The sequence below is a fragment of the Ochotona curzoniae genome, unplaced genomic scaffold (genome assembly GCF_017591425.1).
Source record: "Ochotona curzoniae isolate NIBS_2020 unplaced genomic scaffold, NIBS_Ocur_1.0 contig_2210, whole genome shotgun sequence".
Lineage (NCBI taxonomy): Eukaryota > Metazoa > Chordata > Mammalia > Lagomorpha > Ochotonidae > Ochotona > Ochotona curzoniae.
Genome location: NW_024465369.1, coordinates 41,013,982 through 41,032,078, shown reverse-complemented (window position 1 = coordinate 41,032,078; position 18,097 = coordinate 41,013,982). Strand labels below are relative to the sequence as shown.

General features: G+C 39.4%; 2 long non-coding RNA genes across 5 annotated transcripts in view; one reads left to right on the top strand and one right to left on the bottom strand.

Moving 5' to 3' along the window:
• The first annotated feature begins 317 nt into the window (after positions 1 to 317).
• LOC121150700 overlaps positions 318 to 18,097 on the top strand; it is a 39,708-nt gene continuing 21,928 nt past the window's right edge. For all 4 annotated transcript variants that reach the window (XR_005883013.1, XR_005883014.1, XR_005883012.1 and 1 more), the window contains exon 1: positions 318 to 869. This is a non-coding gene — a long non-coding RNA (uncharacterized LOC121150700). The remainder of the gene's footprint in view (positions 870 to 18,097) is intronic.
• The window catches only part of LOC121150701, a 41,501-nt gene continuing 36,483 nt past the window's right edge, over positions 13,080 to 18,097 (bottom strand). The window contains exon 3 of the long non-coding RNA XR_005883015.1: positions 13,080 to 13,196. This is a non-coding gene — a long non-coding RNA (uncharacterized LOC121150701). The remainder of the gene's footprint in view (positions 13,197 to 18,097) is intronic.

The window sequence follows — 18,097 nt, the reverse complement described above, 5'->3', positions numbered from 1 at the left end:
GCAATCTCGGTGTGTTTGAACAGTAATCCTAGAGGCAGGAGTAACTGAAATCCAAACAGCTACTTAAATTCTATTATTCAGGGATTAGTGGTCAAATGAAAGCAGAAACCTATACAGTAAATCTAGACATTGTCCTTTAAAAATTATATTTTCCCTTTGAAACACAACCAGACTCCATTTATCACCATATGTCTCATGTATCTTCCCTGAGCTTATGAAGAATCCAAAATTCATTGTCACTACCACATAAAGCAGACTTTTAAAAAAAAAGTTCTAGAAGACAGTGAACAACATCCTGTACTGAGAAAGACAGTCTCGATTCCTTGCTGAAGATGCAAACTTAAACTTGTATCTGTGAAAGTCTACAGACTGATCTGCTCACAAATTTACACTGTTAATGGCAGCAACTGAAACTCCTAGTAGAGGTTTCAAAGAATGACAATAACCATGTTTACCACAAAACCCAGTCTGTAACCCTTGCTAACCTGATACTACAGCAGCTGTGGAGTCAGTCAAAAACAACAAAAGGTTCCTTTCTATGTCAATGTCAAGAAGAGGGCTGCGGTCTGCCCTGAACCTCCCCTGCACTGCCAGCTGTTTCAGGACCCTGCAGACATGGCCCGGCAAGGAGAGATGTGACTCCACCTCTGGATAATACACAAGGCAGCAGCTGGCAACTGAGATTACAATGTCCTGGGAATTCTGCAACGCTCCTGTCCAGAGCAGGGTCATCTTTTTCGACCCTTTGGTTTCCATCTAATGAATACAACTTTCTCAGATACTACTGTCTTCATTCCTTTTCCAGTGAACTGGTGCACTATGGAGTCATTTAAGAATCCTGATTGTACGACTTAGCTCTCTGATCTGGGGTAAGCTACTCAATTTCATCAACTATTAATTGGGCATCAGACCAGTACCTATTAAATAGGCTTTCCAAGACAAGTATTACCTAATGCTTGTAAAGTACTTAGATTGCTGCCCAATCTGCAGGAGTCATGTCTTTATCATATCTCAGAAAAACAAGAGGATAGCTCACACATACTTATGTCAAGATATCCAGAAAAATAATCTCCAATTCAGATCAACATCCTAGTTTTCAATTAGAGAATGAATTAGATCAAGTTTTTAGAGACTAAAATGTGAGTTTCCCTACATTAATAGAGTTTCTAATATCTAAAAGCAAATATGTACTACACACTTAAATAGCACAAATAGGCCCACATAAATTAAACTGTTTATTATCAGTTACTTAGCTAATTAATGTAGGGCATTCTGCATATAAGAGTTAAAATATTCAATATCTGATTGCAGAGTTTACTCTGTTATATAATTTTATATAAAAATATACATATATCAAGAATGATGTATGAATACTTAGCCTTTCTTTTATACTATCTATAGATACTGATATGTTTAACTCATAACATTGATATCATACATTTAAATAATTAGGGTTTTTGTTGACTTGTCAAAGCATGCTCTACTATCTTTAAGTGATAAAAATATGACTTTAGAAAGCAGTATATACAAAAGAATTGCTTTAAACAACCAACATACAAAGAAAATAATGTGGCATCACCTTGGAATAACTGTATTTGAGGACTTCAAATAATCTTTTATATTTTTAACAAGATACAGTTCCCTCACTCACATAAGTAACAGTAAAAGCATGATTGGTAATTAAGCATAGGAACCTCATACTTTACATTACTTTCTCTATGTCTTGTGCATACTTCAACTTCCTGATTCATTCTTGTTTACACTAGGCATGTTACAGAGCTCACAGGCGGCTGTAGTATTTCCCCCTCTCTAAAGAGTTCATGTTTCTGCTGATGGACCTCTACGTGGATATTTAAATACCAATGTTTATAGCATCAAGGGCTATTTTTTTTTTGCCATTTTTATCTTGAAATGTGAATTTGAAACTAGCCTGTGCTTAGAAAGAGAAAAATCTAGTCATAACATAAGGATCAGTAAGCAACAAGATATTAAATCAACCTATTCCAGGCCATTCCAAATAACTGATTTAAGCGACTATTCATTTTCTATTCACTGATTTTATCAAATATCTATGTCAACGAATCAAATAAACCTTTTTTGTTATCAAAATATAAACACATAAATACATGAAGCTGTATGTCTAACGCTCTTTTTCTGACTTACAGTCAGACTGACAATGTGAAAAGGAATGAGAAACTATGAGCTCATATGGGTGCTGAATGAAATAAATCTACTTGACATAATTCCTGTGAGTTCAAATGCTCGCTTTTCATTGGATTTTAGTGTGGCTTACTCTGCAGTAGGAGCCACGTCCTATTAATCTTGTTAGCTCTCCGAAATCTTTATTATCTATCATGCACGAAATACAGGTATATTATTTTTATTATTTTTCACACTATGATCCCATGGACACACGGATTCCTCCCTCCACTTCCCATTCCTCCCCTCACTGTTTCATTAACTCAAATGACAAAAGTAAGGGTATTGTCATGTTGCTCACTAGAAAAGGTACCAAATAACACAGATATATTTTTAAGCAATAATCATGCAATGTGATGTATTTGGCCATGAGACATTATTTTTAAATAGAGGAAAGCAACAGTCACCTTTGTAAAAGTTATAAATCACCAGCACCATAAGCCACCTTCCTGCCATCAGGGGGACTGGGGACTCATGTTGGGGAGCAATGGAGCACACAGGCCTGGGAATTCCAGGATGTGTTTGGGTCCCAAGTGGGCATTATTTATTGGGGGGACAGAGAGGGTGGAGGGGAGAGAGGTGTTAGGGTCCCAAGCTGGCATGCTAGTGTGGTATGCTGGTGGGGACTCACTAACATGTTTGAGTCCTGGATGGGAAAAGGGGTAGGGTCCCAGGTTGGCATGTGTGCTGGAGGACTAAATCTGGGGTCCGAGGTGGGTCCCAGGTAGGTCCCGAGTGAGTGGGCAGGGCTCAGGGCAGTACGCTACCCTACCAGAAGACTGGGCTGTGGAACCCATGTAATTGTGGACATGAACTGATCAGGGAAGGGGGTCTGGGACGTGTGGGAGGGTGGACCACTGAGAGAGTATATTGCAAGTGAGGAACGTCTTCTGGGGAACTTCTGCCAACAAGGCCACTGTACTTGCAAGTAAGCAAGGGGCTGAGAGCCAGAGGTTTCAAGGGAAATTGAATTGTCTTTCTGGATCAGACCCACCCATGTGGGAGATCAAAGCTGAGCCAGTTAGCATCAACTACTGCCCACCAGTGCATAGGAAAGCTAGGGTTAGGTGGGGGCTACATGGCAGAGCTGAACCACAGTACCCACCAGGGAGTGTTGGGGCAGGAAATGGGTCATGTTAGGCTGGTCTGTGACACTAACCAGCACATGAGAGAACCAGGTCTGAGGACAGATTCAGAAGGAAATATATGGGGTCACCCTTGTGGGACTACAGTATGCACTGGTTTGCTCAAGAGCTGGTGTGGTGATGGACCAAATTAGGTATAACCATTGAATTCACTGACACTCATGGATACTGTGGTTCAGAACAGGCAAGGCTGGCCTAGGCTACAGCACTCACAGGTGTATGGAACTATTGTTTGTAGGGCAGCCTGGGCCAGAACATCCACCAGTACACACTGAGCATGAGACGGAGGGGTGGGCTATGCTGGGTAAGGGCTTAGCACCTGCTGGTACTCGTTATCTAGGTCTAGAGTCAGCCTGATGGGGGGACTTGGTTAACTCCCCTAATGGGCCATCACTCTCCCTGGTAAGCACATAAGTCATGGTTGGATGTTGGCCATCCTGGGAAAAGCTGCTCCACTTGTCAGCACATGTGTCAGCTGACTCAGAGGGCAGACTGGGCAGGGCCAGGCCAAACAGTAGCACACTGGCAGAAGCCAGGATGACATGTGAGCTACACTGAGCTAGGCTATCTCTCCTACCAGTCTGCACAGCAGTTAAAGATGGGGTTGAGGCTGAGCAAGGCTAGGCTGAAAACTCACCAGTAAGAGTTGGGACTGGAGGCTGGCTGGCCAGGCTAGGCCAGACTGCAGCATCCAAAGGCAAAGACCACGACAGGAAACTGGCTATGTCACGCTGGGTCAGAGCAACCACCGACATGGGGCAAGAACATGGCTCAGAATGGGCCTGGTTTGGGAGTTAAGGAGATGATGCCCTTGCTGGGCTGTGGTTCCCACCGGTGAGCACGAGAGCTGGAATGAGGGTAGAAGACTGAGCTGGACATAGCTAAAACATCTCAAGTCATCTGGTGGACTGGGTCTGGGGTGTGCCATACTGGGCTAGGCTCTAGTACCAACTGGTGCTCACAAGAACTAGGGTGGGTACAGGACAGGCTGTGATAGGTCTTACTGAGTAATGCAAAAGCTAGGTTTGGGGGTTGTCAGGGGAGCTGGGCTGTAGCACCCAACAGTAAGAACTAGATGGGTGTGGGCTGGTCAGGCAAGGCAGCTGTATCTGCTGGACAGGAAGTGGGCCAAGTTAGGCTGAGCCAAGAACCTGCTGTTGTGTGAAAAATCTGCAACTGGGAGGAGACCTGATAGATAAGCTTGTGTAACTCCTCTGTCAGGACAGTCCCTGATGGTGATCACACGAACAAAGACTGGCAGCAGCTCAGACCAGGCCAGGTCCTAATACCTACTAAAATACACATGGCTCAGGTCTGGGTAGGCCGAGCTGGGCCAATTCTTTGTACCCACTGACAGATGTGAGGACCGGGACAGGGTGTAGGTCAGATTCCTTTGGGCTGCAACACTAGCCAGTTCCCATCAGGGTCAAGACTGAGGCAGTCCAGACTGGGCTAGCTAGTAGCACCCACCAACATAAGCTGGAACTAGGGGATGACAGGGCTGAGCCAGGCTTCAGTACCCACAGATGAATGCTGAGGTGAGGTAGGCATGCCAGACTGGGCCAAATATCCAGCAGCACTCAAAAGAACCTGGGGATAAGATGAGGCTGGTAGGAGAGCTGTGGGATTTCTCCTGCTGGGCCACTGCTCCTGCTGGTGAGCATGAGAGCTGGGACATGGGGTGAACTATGCAGGGCAGCACTGCAACACCCATTGGCCTGTGTGTAAGCTGGATTAGGAGAGTTAGGCTGAGTTAAATGAACATGTCCACCAGTTTATGCATGAGCCAGAGTAAGTGCAGGTTAGTCAGGCTTTGCTGTAACATTAGTTGGCAAGTGCTGGGACTGGGAGCAAATCCCATCAGGCTAGACCACAGAACCACCTGGAGAGTGCAAGATCCAGGCCTGGGAGTGGGCTTTATAGGGCAACTGTGAGAAACCCTTTGATGTGCTGCAACTCCCACTAGTGAGCATTCGAAAGAGGGCTGGGGGCAGGCCTGGCAGGACAGGCAGTAGCACCAGCTGGCACAAATGTGGGTTGGATAATGGGGATGGTTGGGCTGAACTAGGTTCAGCACCGAATGATACGTACAAGAATCAAATGGGACACATAATCAACTGGACCAGTCTACTGTACATACTGGCATGGGCATGGACCAAAGTTGGGGGTGAACCTGGTAGGGATTTTGAGGGTCACTCTGACTAAACTGCAGTTTTCCCTGGTGTACATGAGGGCAGAGTGTGTGCTGGGCATGGTTAGGCTGGGCTGCACCATCCATTGGTTTGTGTGTGAGATGGGACTGGAAACAGAACTGATTGAGCAACAACAACCACTTGTGTCTCTGTGGACTGATATGGATAAAGGACTGAGCCAGACCCTACACTGGCTGGCTACACAGGAGTGAGGCCTGGGGTCACTTCTAGGAAGGTTTCTTTGGGAACTCACCAACAGGACCACTTGTCTGAAAACTCTAACCACAGCGAAAATCACAGGATCTGTGATCTGATGTATCAGAACTGGGCCTCCCTGGTTGCTGGAGCTTATTCAGCAGACGGCATGCCCAGATGTACATGGAGGACATGAAAGATTAATGAGGCCTACAGAAAACATCTAGTACCATGAATGGCAGAACAAATTGGACAACTCTCCTAGCCAAACTTTGAGAGCAAGTATCTGGGCAAGCGGAGACTAAAGTGGACCATGTCAGCCGATCAACCTTGGAAGAACTTCCTGAATATTGGAGTAACAATTTTGGATTGTGACTTACTTTATATACAAAATATATTCTCATTGATGGGCAATATGTATATACTGTGCATAGAGGTTGTTTGCACATGAGAATGGGATTTTTATGCCTAAATTCAGCATCCACCACTAAAAACCAATACCAAGACTACCTCTATGATCAAGTCATTGGGATACTTCTTCCTCTGGCATAACTGTATGGTGCAATTGTAACTGCCTCTTGCATGAACATCCTTTAAAACTACACAGAAGATGCAGTTTCATCAACTAGAAAACTGTTGCAGTGATCCTAGAGAAACTGACGGAAGACTTGAACTTCTGTAGTGACACTGATATTGGTCAGGTAGACAGTTATTTTGGACTGAAATTGAGGATGGTGATATGTTAGCCATTGGAAATGAGAAGAACTAAGGATAATGATCAGATGTTAGACTTGACTGCAGGTTTCAGGCCTGACTGCAGGATCAGTTTCAAGTGGGTAGATAGGGGTGCTATCTAGTAATATCAGGAGCATAGAATTTGGAGTAAAACAATAAGGAGAAAATTTGGAAGATTAATGTAGTTTAATATATTTGAGATGTTTGTGGACATAAGCAAGCAGGATATCATTGCTATTAGATGGAGCTAAGTCTCTAGTAAAGAGCTTTAAATATTTGAAGACAAGTTAGTACTGAGGCCATGAGTTGTGCAAAACATCATGCCAGCAGTGAGCACCATGGCATACTAAGCCAAGGCTCCCCCTATGGCATTGGCATCCCTTGTGGGCACCAATATGCATCCGGGCTGCCCTTCATCCAATTTCGCTCTCTGATATCCTTGGAAAGCAGCAGAGGATGGCCCAACGACTTGGATCTCTGCTCCCATTTGGGTGACCTGGAAGAAGCTCCTGGCTCCTAGTTTCAGATTGACTCAGAGCCAACTGTTGTAGGGATTTGAGGAGTGAACCAGTAGAGAGATGTTTTTCTCTGTCTCCTTTTCTCTGTGAACTCTCACTTTTCAACAAGCAAACTAATTAATCAATCTTAAGAAAAGCTCACCGCAGAAGACAACATACTGTAAGAAAATGAAAAACCATAGGAAAATGGTTTTTATATCATTAACTTATTAAGAGCTATCACTTTATGGAAATGTTGAAAGTATGAGATAGGATAGCATTAAGAGGTATGTTTTGACACTACAAAGCTGGCATGACTACAAATTAATTTTGCTTTCTAACCCCTTCTAACATCCTCTGTTACACAGTGCGGTTTCTTTAAACTACCACACATACAACTCCGTAGGCAGATAAGTCTGGTTCACTTCACTTTGTGTCACACAAATAAACATGTGGCGCAAGATTGGGTCCTTCCAAACATATGTTCATGATTTACATTTGCCTTAGTGAACACAGGTTGTATAATCAAGTCATTCAATTGGAATTATGAAAATTATCTAGTTTTTCTGCAATGAAGCTACCCTAAAAATACTCTATAAACATTTCAATATTGCTATTTATCAACTTCGTCTCGAAATAGTTTCCTGCATCAGTCAACTGAAAAAAACTAAGCTAATCTGAGTTTTGCTTTGTTTCTAACCTTTGGTTATCAAGACTCTTAAAAGACCAACAGAGTTCGTGAATCACAGATCTTTATCTCTGTTCTTTGCTTCTTTGCTCTCAGCTTCAAAGGACCTTCTGCTGTCTTCAAACTCTACATCAAATTACAAAAGGACTGGGACTTCAGACGTGTCTTATGACTTAGATATTAAACTGATGTACCACAAACAAAACTATCCCACCTCATCCATATGATTATATACAATGCATAAGCTGTTTTCTGAGACTGTTAGTATCATTAACAGGCTACAGTAAAAATATGAGTAATTCTGCTTGTTGGAGATCTAAAGAATTCCAGCTTAGGATCAACACCAGTCAGTCACAGGAAATATAATAAAGAAAAGAAACTAGAATTACAAATACACATGGAAATACTCAGTAGGTATTGCAACTTGAAATCTGATCATGATTTCCTATTATTAACTAATAAAAGGTGAATACAGTGGGCATGAAAGTAAAGTAATTATGATATTGTTAGACTAAATTAGTATAACAAAAATCAGAAAAGGTAGGAATGAATTTTCAAAACAAAATAAATGTTTTCCTGTTTTCAGGTAAAATGTACAATGCTTATAACAATCCAACATGATATGATGATATTAAGGGCATGCCACATCCTGGACTTGCTATAACAATTAGTTTCTTGGAGAATTATCTTTAGTGATTAAGTATTTAACAACATCCCTTAATTTTCTTAAGGTACAATGTTTCAATATTTTCTTCTATGCCTTAAGCTAGTACACGTTATGAAATACATAGGTAATACATTCCTTTGTAGTTTATGAATTCACTAAAATTAAAATTTTCTTATCCCTATTGCCCTAAAGAATACCAACTAGTAGCTTTATAAAAATCAATCTAATGCTTATGATTTTTCTTAAGTTGCTAATTGACTTGGATTCCTAATTCATTGTTAAGCATAAGAAAAATCTCAGAAATGATCCAGAAGGATCAATGTATACAGAAATCAAGCTATAGATTACCATCCACCATTCTGCTTTTGATGAAGAGACAATTAATCATTAATTATAACCCAGCTTGAAGCTAGGAACAAAAGAGGAAAGTGAAAATCGTTGATTTATTTTTTTATCCCTTATCCCAAATCTCTGAACATATATTCACAATTCACAAACTTTAATTGGTTTGTACCCCATAATTAAAACATGGGCCAAGATTTTCAGAGCAGAAGCATTTAACAAGAATCAAGACCAAACAAAAAGCTATGTATATCAGAATACATTATGGAAAAAAAAACTCTAAAATCTTTATTTTCCCATTTTTTCTCTATGCTGTTTCAAAAGAGACAAAACCAAAATAAACAGAAATAAATATCGATAAAATAGCAAAATAAGCATTTTTGAAATTAATGTCAGGTTGGTATAAAACTTGGGAGACACTGATATGTTGAGACATTCTGGGTTCTTCCATTCCAATTTGTTAATTTTTAATGAAATTGTCCAGGAAGGAGTGAATAAGACAAAAGTTTAAAGAAAGATAAGGTCTGAAATACATAGATGGGAAAAGTTTAGGGATAGAACAAAAATTCTGGTGTAGGCAACAATCTTAATTTTTTATAGCTATTGCATTTTTACTGTACTGACTTCTGGATTAAAATAAGTAGAAAATACCAAATAAAATATCTATAACAATATCTAGAATGATTTTCTATGCAAATAATCTAAAAAGCTAGACAGTGTAAGTAATTCATTTAATGTCTGAAGATAATTGCCTTAACAATATGGATTAACTATTCTCTCTTCGAGAATCGTACTTCAAGGATCTAACTGCTAAGCATCTCCTCCTTCAGAACTGGATTCCAATCATCTCACCTTCCAATCTCCCTCTGATGAACTGGACTGAATGTACCCCCAACCCATGTGCTGCCCCCTTTCCTTTCTCACTAAGCTCATGATTACAGAGTCACTTCACCTAGCTAAACAGAGTGTTACCTCTGTTTGACCATGAATGGGGAATGTGATCAGAGTCAAACCCTCCCAATCTACAAATATATTCTATGACATCAGAACTTTACAGAAACTACAGAAAGAATTGTTTAAAAAAAGACCTAAAGGAAAAGAAATACATGGGACACTGGGCCAGTGATGGAACAGATAAATCTCTAGCAGGTGTGGTCTTTTGGGGAATGACCCAGTGGATAGAATATTCTCTTTCTTTCCTTACATCTGCTTTTCTACTGATAAATAAATAAATCCTTAAAAAGTTTGGAAAACCTTGACACATTCTGCTCTTGTAGGAAGACTCAAGATTGATGACATCAATTTTTCTCTAATCTATGTATTTATTCATTTTGACAAAAATAAAACTAACTATTTAAATAACAAATGCATAAGAATATCTCAGAATTACACAAGGGTTATACTTAAGAACAAAAAGTAAAACTTTAAAAAATAGGAGAGTTGAGAGAGGCAAGATGGTGGTTTATGGTGAGGACAGGTTTAAACTGTTAGAGAATAATTAGAAAGGGTGAAGCAGAGAAGACAGAGTCCAGGAAACAAGAAAAAACAGGCCGACAGCAGAGGGGGACCTGGACACCAGTGGACATGTGGAAGCAGCAGAAACAACGGAGCAGTGTTGCAGTGATGAGATAACCCACAGGTGGTTGAAGATCAGCAGAGCTTCAGCAGCAGCCACACAGGAAGAGGACTTCACCAGGAGCTCAGCAGGTGAACCCAGAAAAAGAACTGCCCATCCTACTGATTTGCTTGATCTGACCAGGAGCAGAGACAGAGTGGGAGACCCTAAGCACATGGTGAAGAAACAAGGTGGATTTCATGGCCCAGACCCCCACCAGTACCACATCTGGTGCCATTTTGTGTACTGAAGCAAAGGCTGTAGGATTGGAGGGACAACAGCCAGCTATACATGTGCTGATCCAGGAACAAGCTCACTTCCGCACAGGTGCTACCCAAAATAGGTCCAGGCAGCCCCCAGACCTAAAGGCCAGCCTACCCAGACCTACACCAGTACCACATCAGTTGCTATTTTGAGTACTGAGGCAAAGTCTATGGGACTGGAGGGACAATAGTGAGCTGTGCGTGTGCTAAGCTGTGAGCTAAGTTGTTTCCATATCAATATATTGCACTGGTCCCACAGGAAAAATATTACTGATTTGGTATCCTGCAGATTCCAAACAAAATAATAGGTTCTGGTGTCCCTCAGACCTAAGAGGCAGCAGATTCCACACGAGCAACGTCCAGTGATTTAGTACATCTGTTGTTTTCTTAAACTCAAGCACTGCTTGAACCAGGAGGTGGATAAAGGCAGTGCAGGAAATGGTGCACCACAGCATAGGATCACAGAGGATGGGAGAGTGGTGATCCAGGTTCTGGGGCTATGGCGACCATGGTGGAAACCTGGCACAAGATACCAGGAGTAAAACTTGCTGGAAGGAGTGGCACAAGTGACTTCCAATGAAGAACTGGGTACTAACTGCAGTAAGTAAAACCTACCAGTAAGCCTGTGGGCAACACAGCTTAGAAACCTGTCTTAAGGAGAAGAATTTTCTAACCAAAAGCACAATGGCCAGGAACAAAAGAAGAAACTGAGGCACAATAAATATTACTGATGCCCACCCTGCAAAGGAGCAAAATTCTTCGCCAGCTTCAAATTTAACTGAGGAAATGGGGGAAACAAATAATTTTAAAAGCTTGCTATAAAGTTTCTTACCAACAATGAGAAGCACATAGAAGAGTTTAAGGCATTTAAGGAATATCTCATACAGGCAATAGCAGCACTGAATCAAGTGAAAACTTATATCTTAGACATTAAGAACACAACAGTGCCAATAAAAAAATTCAGTGGAAAATCTGAAAAATAGAATGAATGAGGCAGAGAAAGAATTGCACAATTGGGATATATTCCTTGCCACAATGGGGGATACAAAGAACTGGAAAGGCAATTCACAATCTACAATAGAAAAGACACGGAAATTACCCAGATGCCCACCAAAAGAGTAATGATAAACTTTGGAATATCTATTCCATGGAATACTACTCAGCCATCAAAGAGAATAAACTTTTACCATTTGCAACCAAATGGTCCAAACTAGGGACCATTATGATCAGTGAAATATGTCAATTCCAAAAAGACAAATATAGTATTATCTTGATATAAATCAACCTAAATGCAAAATAGAAGATCAACAGCCCTTCGAATACTGTTTTTTGACACATTTCATGTATTTCTGTTGTTGGTTTCATTCCTCACAAACATAGGTCAAACAATAGCATCATTTGCTTTAAGAAGGCTGTTGATTTTTCTTTTTCATTTCTCCACCAGCACATTGGTAATTCAGTAGCATATGACTTAATATAATGCTGTTGTAAATTTTCTATTTTCCTGTTGTTGATTTTGTTTTATGGTTTTCATTTAAGGGGATGTATAGTAACTATGTAATAGAGACTGTCATATTCAAAGTGAAAATACAGTTTAGTATGCACCTCTACTTCCGATGAAATCGTTGAACGTATCTTGTCAATAGGATACTGGACTCTGCCGTTTCAACAACTACAGTATCAGGATATACTTCAATAGCAGAACAATGGACTTACAACTATTTATGAAGGACTATATTATTGTAATAATCTAGGAGAAACCAGTGGGGGCAGAAGGGAGATTTGGGAATGGGAAAAGGAAAATCCCAGAGCCTATAACTGTATCATAAAATAATTAATTAGATAAAATAATACTAGGAAAATTATAAGAATAGCTGTTATCTTTACCTTGAAGTGAGAAGTTTATAGTTTGACATCACAAAGACATAAAACAAAGAAAAATAAAGATGATTAAGCATCTTAATGAAAATACCATAGAAGGAATCAAAAGACAAGTGATAATTTGAAGAAAAATATTTTCACCCTATGTGTCAGAAATGAAGTTAATAAAAGTAAGGATAAGATCATTCACAATATGTAAAGAAATGGCACATAACAGAAAAACATGAAAAAATAGATAGCAAGAAATTGTTACATTATATGGTATTGTAATCCAAATATTAAAGAGGTTCAACAAAGATAGAAATGAATCCCACCATTTGGTATATTTATTAAAAATGTCAAGTATTGTTTAGAAAAGAAGAAATAATTTTTCCTTTTATTGTAGGCAGTAGCACAACACAATATATACTCATGTAAATTTATAAGCTACATTTGTATACAAATCTATTAACCATTAAAACATGTATGCTGAATGCCTTTAACATTTATATTCTGAAACAGATAAATTCTAGGATCACAGTAAAAATCATCTGCTTTATAAGAATGAATTCAGCAAATGATAACTCAGATGTCATTCCCACCAACTGTCTCATTTACTTCTCCCTTTGTAATGTGCAACCATCTGCCCTTACCTCAGAGGTCGAGTTCAAGCCTCCTGGAGCAGCTCTCTTTCGAAAGCCAACCAAAATGATGCCTTAAGTAAGATGGTGGATACTCCATCCATGGCTCAATTCTTTCCAAGTTGCTCTTTGGATCAATGAGCTGGACCACCAAAGCCTACAAAGTAAAATGACATGAACTAGTTTTCACAGAATCATCACTGTGATAACACTTTGGTTGTGTCTAAAGATCAAACAAAAACAACCTATTGTTCCTTGAGGTCCAGGAATGTGCTGAAAATGAAAAAAAGAAATAATGAAATGTTCTTTACATACATCTTTGTGTAACAAACCTGTTTTAAAAATAATTTGAGGATACAGGCATTCGGCATAGTGAGCATGTCATACCTGTTATTGACCTTATTGAGTGGCTCCTCATTTAAGGGAATGTATAGTGATGGAGTAATACAGACTACCATATCCAGATGTGATGATACAATGCAATATGCATCTCTACTCCCAAATCAAAGATGGACTTCCAGTGAAACTCTTGGACATATCTAGATCATGGGATGCTAGATTGTCTGACATTGTCTGTGCAAGCAATGTCGGGGTACACTTTAAAAAGAGAGTGTTGAGATTATAACTCCTTATGAAGGACCATACCACTGTAACAATATGGGGAAAATCAGTCAGGGGTGTGCGAATTTGATGGGGGTGAATCTCAAACCCTACATAACTGCACCATAAAATTCAAAATTAAAAGATATTTCCTGGCCAAAAAAAACCCCAATATCAACAAAGTATAAGGTAGGAAATCACCCCAACTTTGTTAACTTTATAAAAAGTCCACAAAATGTACCAACTAGCAAACAATAACATTACATATTACTCAACTATTCTAAGCTGAAATTCACTCCTCTTAGTCTGCCGTACTGTTATGTTCCCTGGTTGCCAAAAAACTCAAAGTGCATCAGACTCTAAAATTAAATCATTAAAACCACTAGAAATTAGATAGTATGTGCTGTCTTAAATTGCTTTATCAGATCCTAACACCAAATTCTAAGTTTTCATGAACGAAAATTAGTGACTCAGACCCGTTTTTCAGAGGAAGACTCTTGCCATTAAATAAAAGCTAGGTTTTGTTTTTGTTTTTGTTTTTGTTTTTTTGCAAGAGTCTTCCTTCCTCTGAAAAACTTAGAGTGGCAAGTAGAAGGTAGCTGCCTACGTTTCCTCCTAGTACCAAGAATAAATTATGAAGAGGGTTCTTGGAATACAGCCATGAAGACAGGTGATTCTTTACATTTTTTTCAGAGATCATATTTCTAACTAGTTAAAATCCATACTGATAGATGACATAAAATACACTGCTATATATTCAAGGAGTAAAAGTCAAGTATTCGTAAGTTTTAACATTTGCTCTCTGAGGCTGGGAACCAGATATTCAGATGCCCTAGTTGATCAAGTCATGGCATGTTAGATCTCAGGACTTTGTATGAGATTTTATGAAAGGCCTGCACCTGACTTCCACAGAGAAGTGAAGGCTGTTCTTTCAGCAAAATTTGTAAAAATGGCTTGCTTCTTTTAAAAAAATATTTACTTGTTCATTTCTATAGCAGCGTTATGGAGATTGAAGGAGGAAGAGGGGATGGGGAAAGAAGGAGGTTTTCAATCTGTTGGTTCATTCCCCAAATGGTTGCAAGGACTGAGGCTAGGACAGACCAGAGGTGCGAGTCTGGAACTCCATCCAGGTGTCCCAGGTGAGTGCATTAGCAGGAAGCTGGATCAGAAGTGGAATAGCCAGGTCATGATCCAGTACCCATAAGGGATCCAGCATTGTAGGTGCTTGCTCAATCCATTATGAAAGAACAATGACCATGACTGCCTTATTCGTCACATAATACATCCATTAGTTCACTTAAAGAACTGAGTACTTGGTCCTGCATACAATTTTTCTTCCTCTCTTCAATAATACAGATTATAAAAACTAGATAAATGAAGATGGAAACAAGTTAAAAAACTGCTCCCGAATTCACACCATCCAGCAACACCTTCAATGTGGACTTTCCCTCTATAGGCACACATATTCAAACCATGTGCAGTGACTCATCTTATTTTGGGAAGTTACTGACTTTCAAGTGAGATCTTGGAGTAAAGTATAGACTCCAAAAAAGCTAGGTTCTACTTTCCCGTGATCCCTTATGTCTGTGATAATTTGCAATTCTATAAATCACAACATAAGCGTAATGTATAAATAATTTTATTCAGAGGTTCAAATTCTCACAGGAAACTGTACCATACTCAATGCATTTAATAAATTAATACATAGGCCAAATGAAAGTATAAGTTAGTATAAATAGACATGAAGGGCTTTCCCTAGATGAAATTTAAGTTTACAAATAACCTAATAGATTTCACCAATGAAAAGGCAGACATAGCATCCCAAGAAAGAAAAAGCAATATATAAATTACTGAAATTGGTTCATTATTAAAATGATTCCTGCCTTTTCCCTGTGATGCACAATTATAAATATTTAGTCTTATAAGACTATTTTTCAACTACTGAAAGTGTTACAACTTTTTAATATTACCCATTTAGAGGGATTTTCAGAAAATGATAATAATTTAGACTCAAATAAGATTACAAGAGTGAAATATGATCCTTGAACACATTGAAGCTCCTCTCTGCTTTTCTTCTGTTCTTGCCACATTTTACACAAATATGGTAAGTTATATACGATCCTTGTCCTTGGTATTCAGGGTCAGTATGTCACAATGTAGGCATTTTTAGATTCTCAATCTTCTCTTTTTTTTAACTTTTTAATATTTATTTTTGTTTATTACTGTTATTGTTTTTACTATTATTACATTGTTGTTGCTGCTGTTCTTGCTATGATACAGTTCCATAGATTCTGGAATTTTCCTTATCCCCCTTCCCAAATCCTGTCTCTTCCCACTGATTTCCCCTGTATTATGATAGTTCTTCATAAAGTCATAAGTCCATCATTGTGGGTACAGACAAGGGCAGAGAGTCCAACATCCGATTGTAAATATAGATTTAACAGTTTCATTGGCAGGCCATCTTCCATCTGAAAGTACAGAGGTATACTACATTGTATCCTCACATCTGAATATGACAGTCTCTACTACAGTTGCTATACATTCCCTTAAACAAAAAGTCACAAAACGAAATTAACAGAAACAAAAATTACATTTACACTCCATGGAGTTAAATAACATGCGACTGAATGATTCATGTGCCATTGAAGAAAACCGTTTCATGGAAATGAAAATAAAAACATTAAAATCCATTAAATATAATTTCCACTGATCTTTGTGTGTGAAATGTGTCTCCTGTAGGCAAGAGACAGATGGATTTTGCTTTTTGATCCAGTCTATTACTATTTTAACTTGCCTTATTGCATTCTTCTGTGTCACTCACAGGTCTACAGTTTGAGTGTACTTATTGCAGTTAATACCTGGTTTTTTGTTTGCAGTCACTTGAGCCACTCCCTCCATCAAGTTTCATGTCCAGTATCTTATATTAGGCTTCACCCATGGTCTCTGAAGCCCCAGTTCCTGGCTCACCACTCTCTACCTTCCCTACCTCCTGTAATCCCCTGCTGTGGTTGCATCATTGTCTGTACAACCTTTCTCCTACTTCTGGTTCAAGCAGTTCCCAGGATTAGGGAGAAACCATGTGTCCTAAATAACTAGGTGTTTAATGGTGCTGATCTGGCCAGAACCTTGTGGCTGTTCTCTCCCAGCTCAGCACATGCACAGCTAACTGTTGTCCCTCCAGTCTTCACCACACTGTACAAAATGGTGTCTGATTATTTTTAAGATTTATTTATTTTATTGGAAAGACAAATTTACAGAGAAAAGGAGACAAGAATGATCTTACATAAGTTGGTTCATTTTGCACATGATTATAAAGGTCTGAGCCCATCAGAAGCCAGGATCCAAGAGCTTCTTCTGGGTCTCCCACACGGGTGCAGTGTCCCAAGGCCTGAGCTGCCCTAAGCTGCTTTCCCAGGGCAGAAGCAGGGGACCGGGGAAATACAGTGCCCAGATCATGAACTGGTGCCCATATGGCATCCTGGTACTGTCAAGGTGAGGATTTAGCCTTTCTCTTCCTTTTTGAAATCTACAAAGTTAATTTGGTGAAAGTTCATGATACCAACAGTTACATCAACAAATCTTAAAATCATACTCAATAAAATCAATTAAATTCATTAAAAACATATACCAAATAACACTTTATGGTGAAAACAAGCATAAATAACCGAATACATTTTTCAGGTTGTATAGACAGAAGTTTCAATGAATTTATCTCTCTTTTATCCTTAAATAATATGGTTATATTGAAATACAGGTTGGAAAATAGTTGTGAAACATATAAAGAAATGATGTTAAATGCCTAATATACTTTTTATAACAAAATCTTGCTTGTATTTGCAACTACAAGGCCAAATCCTGACTCAAATACAAACTAATACTTAGAAATATGCCTAATCTTAGCATGTCTTCCACTTCTTTCTAAAAGTGGAAGAGAGTAGGACTTAGTGCAGTATCCTAGAGGCTCAAGTCCCCACCTTGCATGCACTGGGATCCCACATAGGTGCTGGTTCATATCCCAGCTGCCCAATTTCCCCTATAGCTCCCTGCTCTGGCCTAGGAAAATAGTTAAGGATGGCCCAGTCTGGGACACTGCACCCAAGTGGGAGACCAGATGAGTCTTCTGGCTCCTGGCTTAAGGTCAGCTCAGCTCTGGCTGCTGTAGCCACTTGAGCAGTGAATTAGCACATGGAAGATATTTCTCTCTGTATCTCATCTTTGTATATCCAACTATCTAATTAAAAAAACTTTTAAAATATATATTAAAATAATAATGTAGAAGTACACCTATCTGTTGAAAAATTCCACTACTGTCTGCCACAGTCAAGGCTGAACAAGTGAAGCCAGGATCCAGCAACTCAGTTTTCCACATTCCTGGCAGGAATGGGGCTGCAGTTAAGACCCAGGCACTGTCATGTGAGATGCAGGGATCCCAAGCTGCATCCTCTCCCAAGACCCACC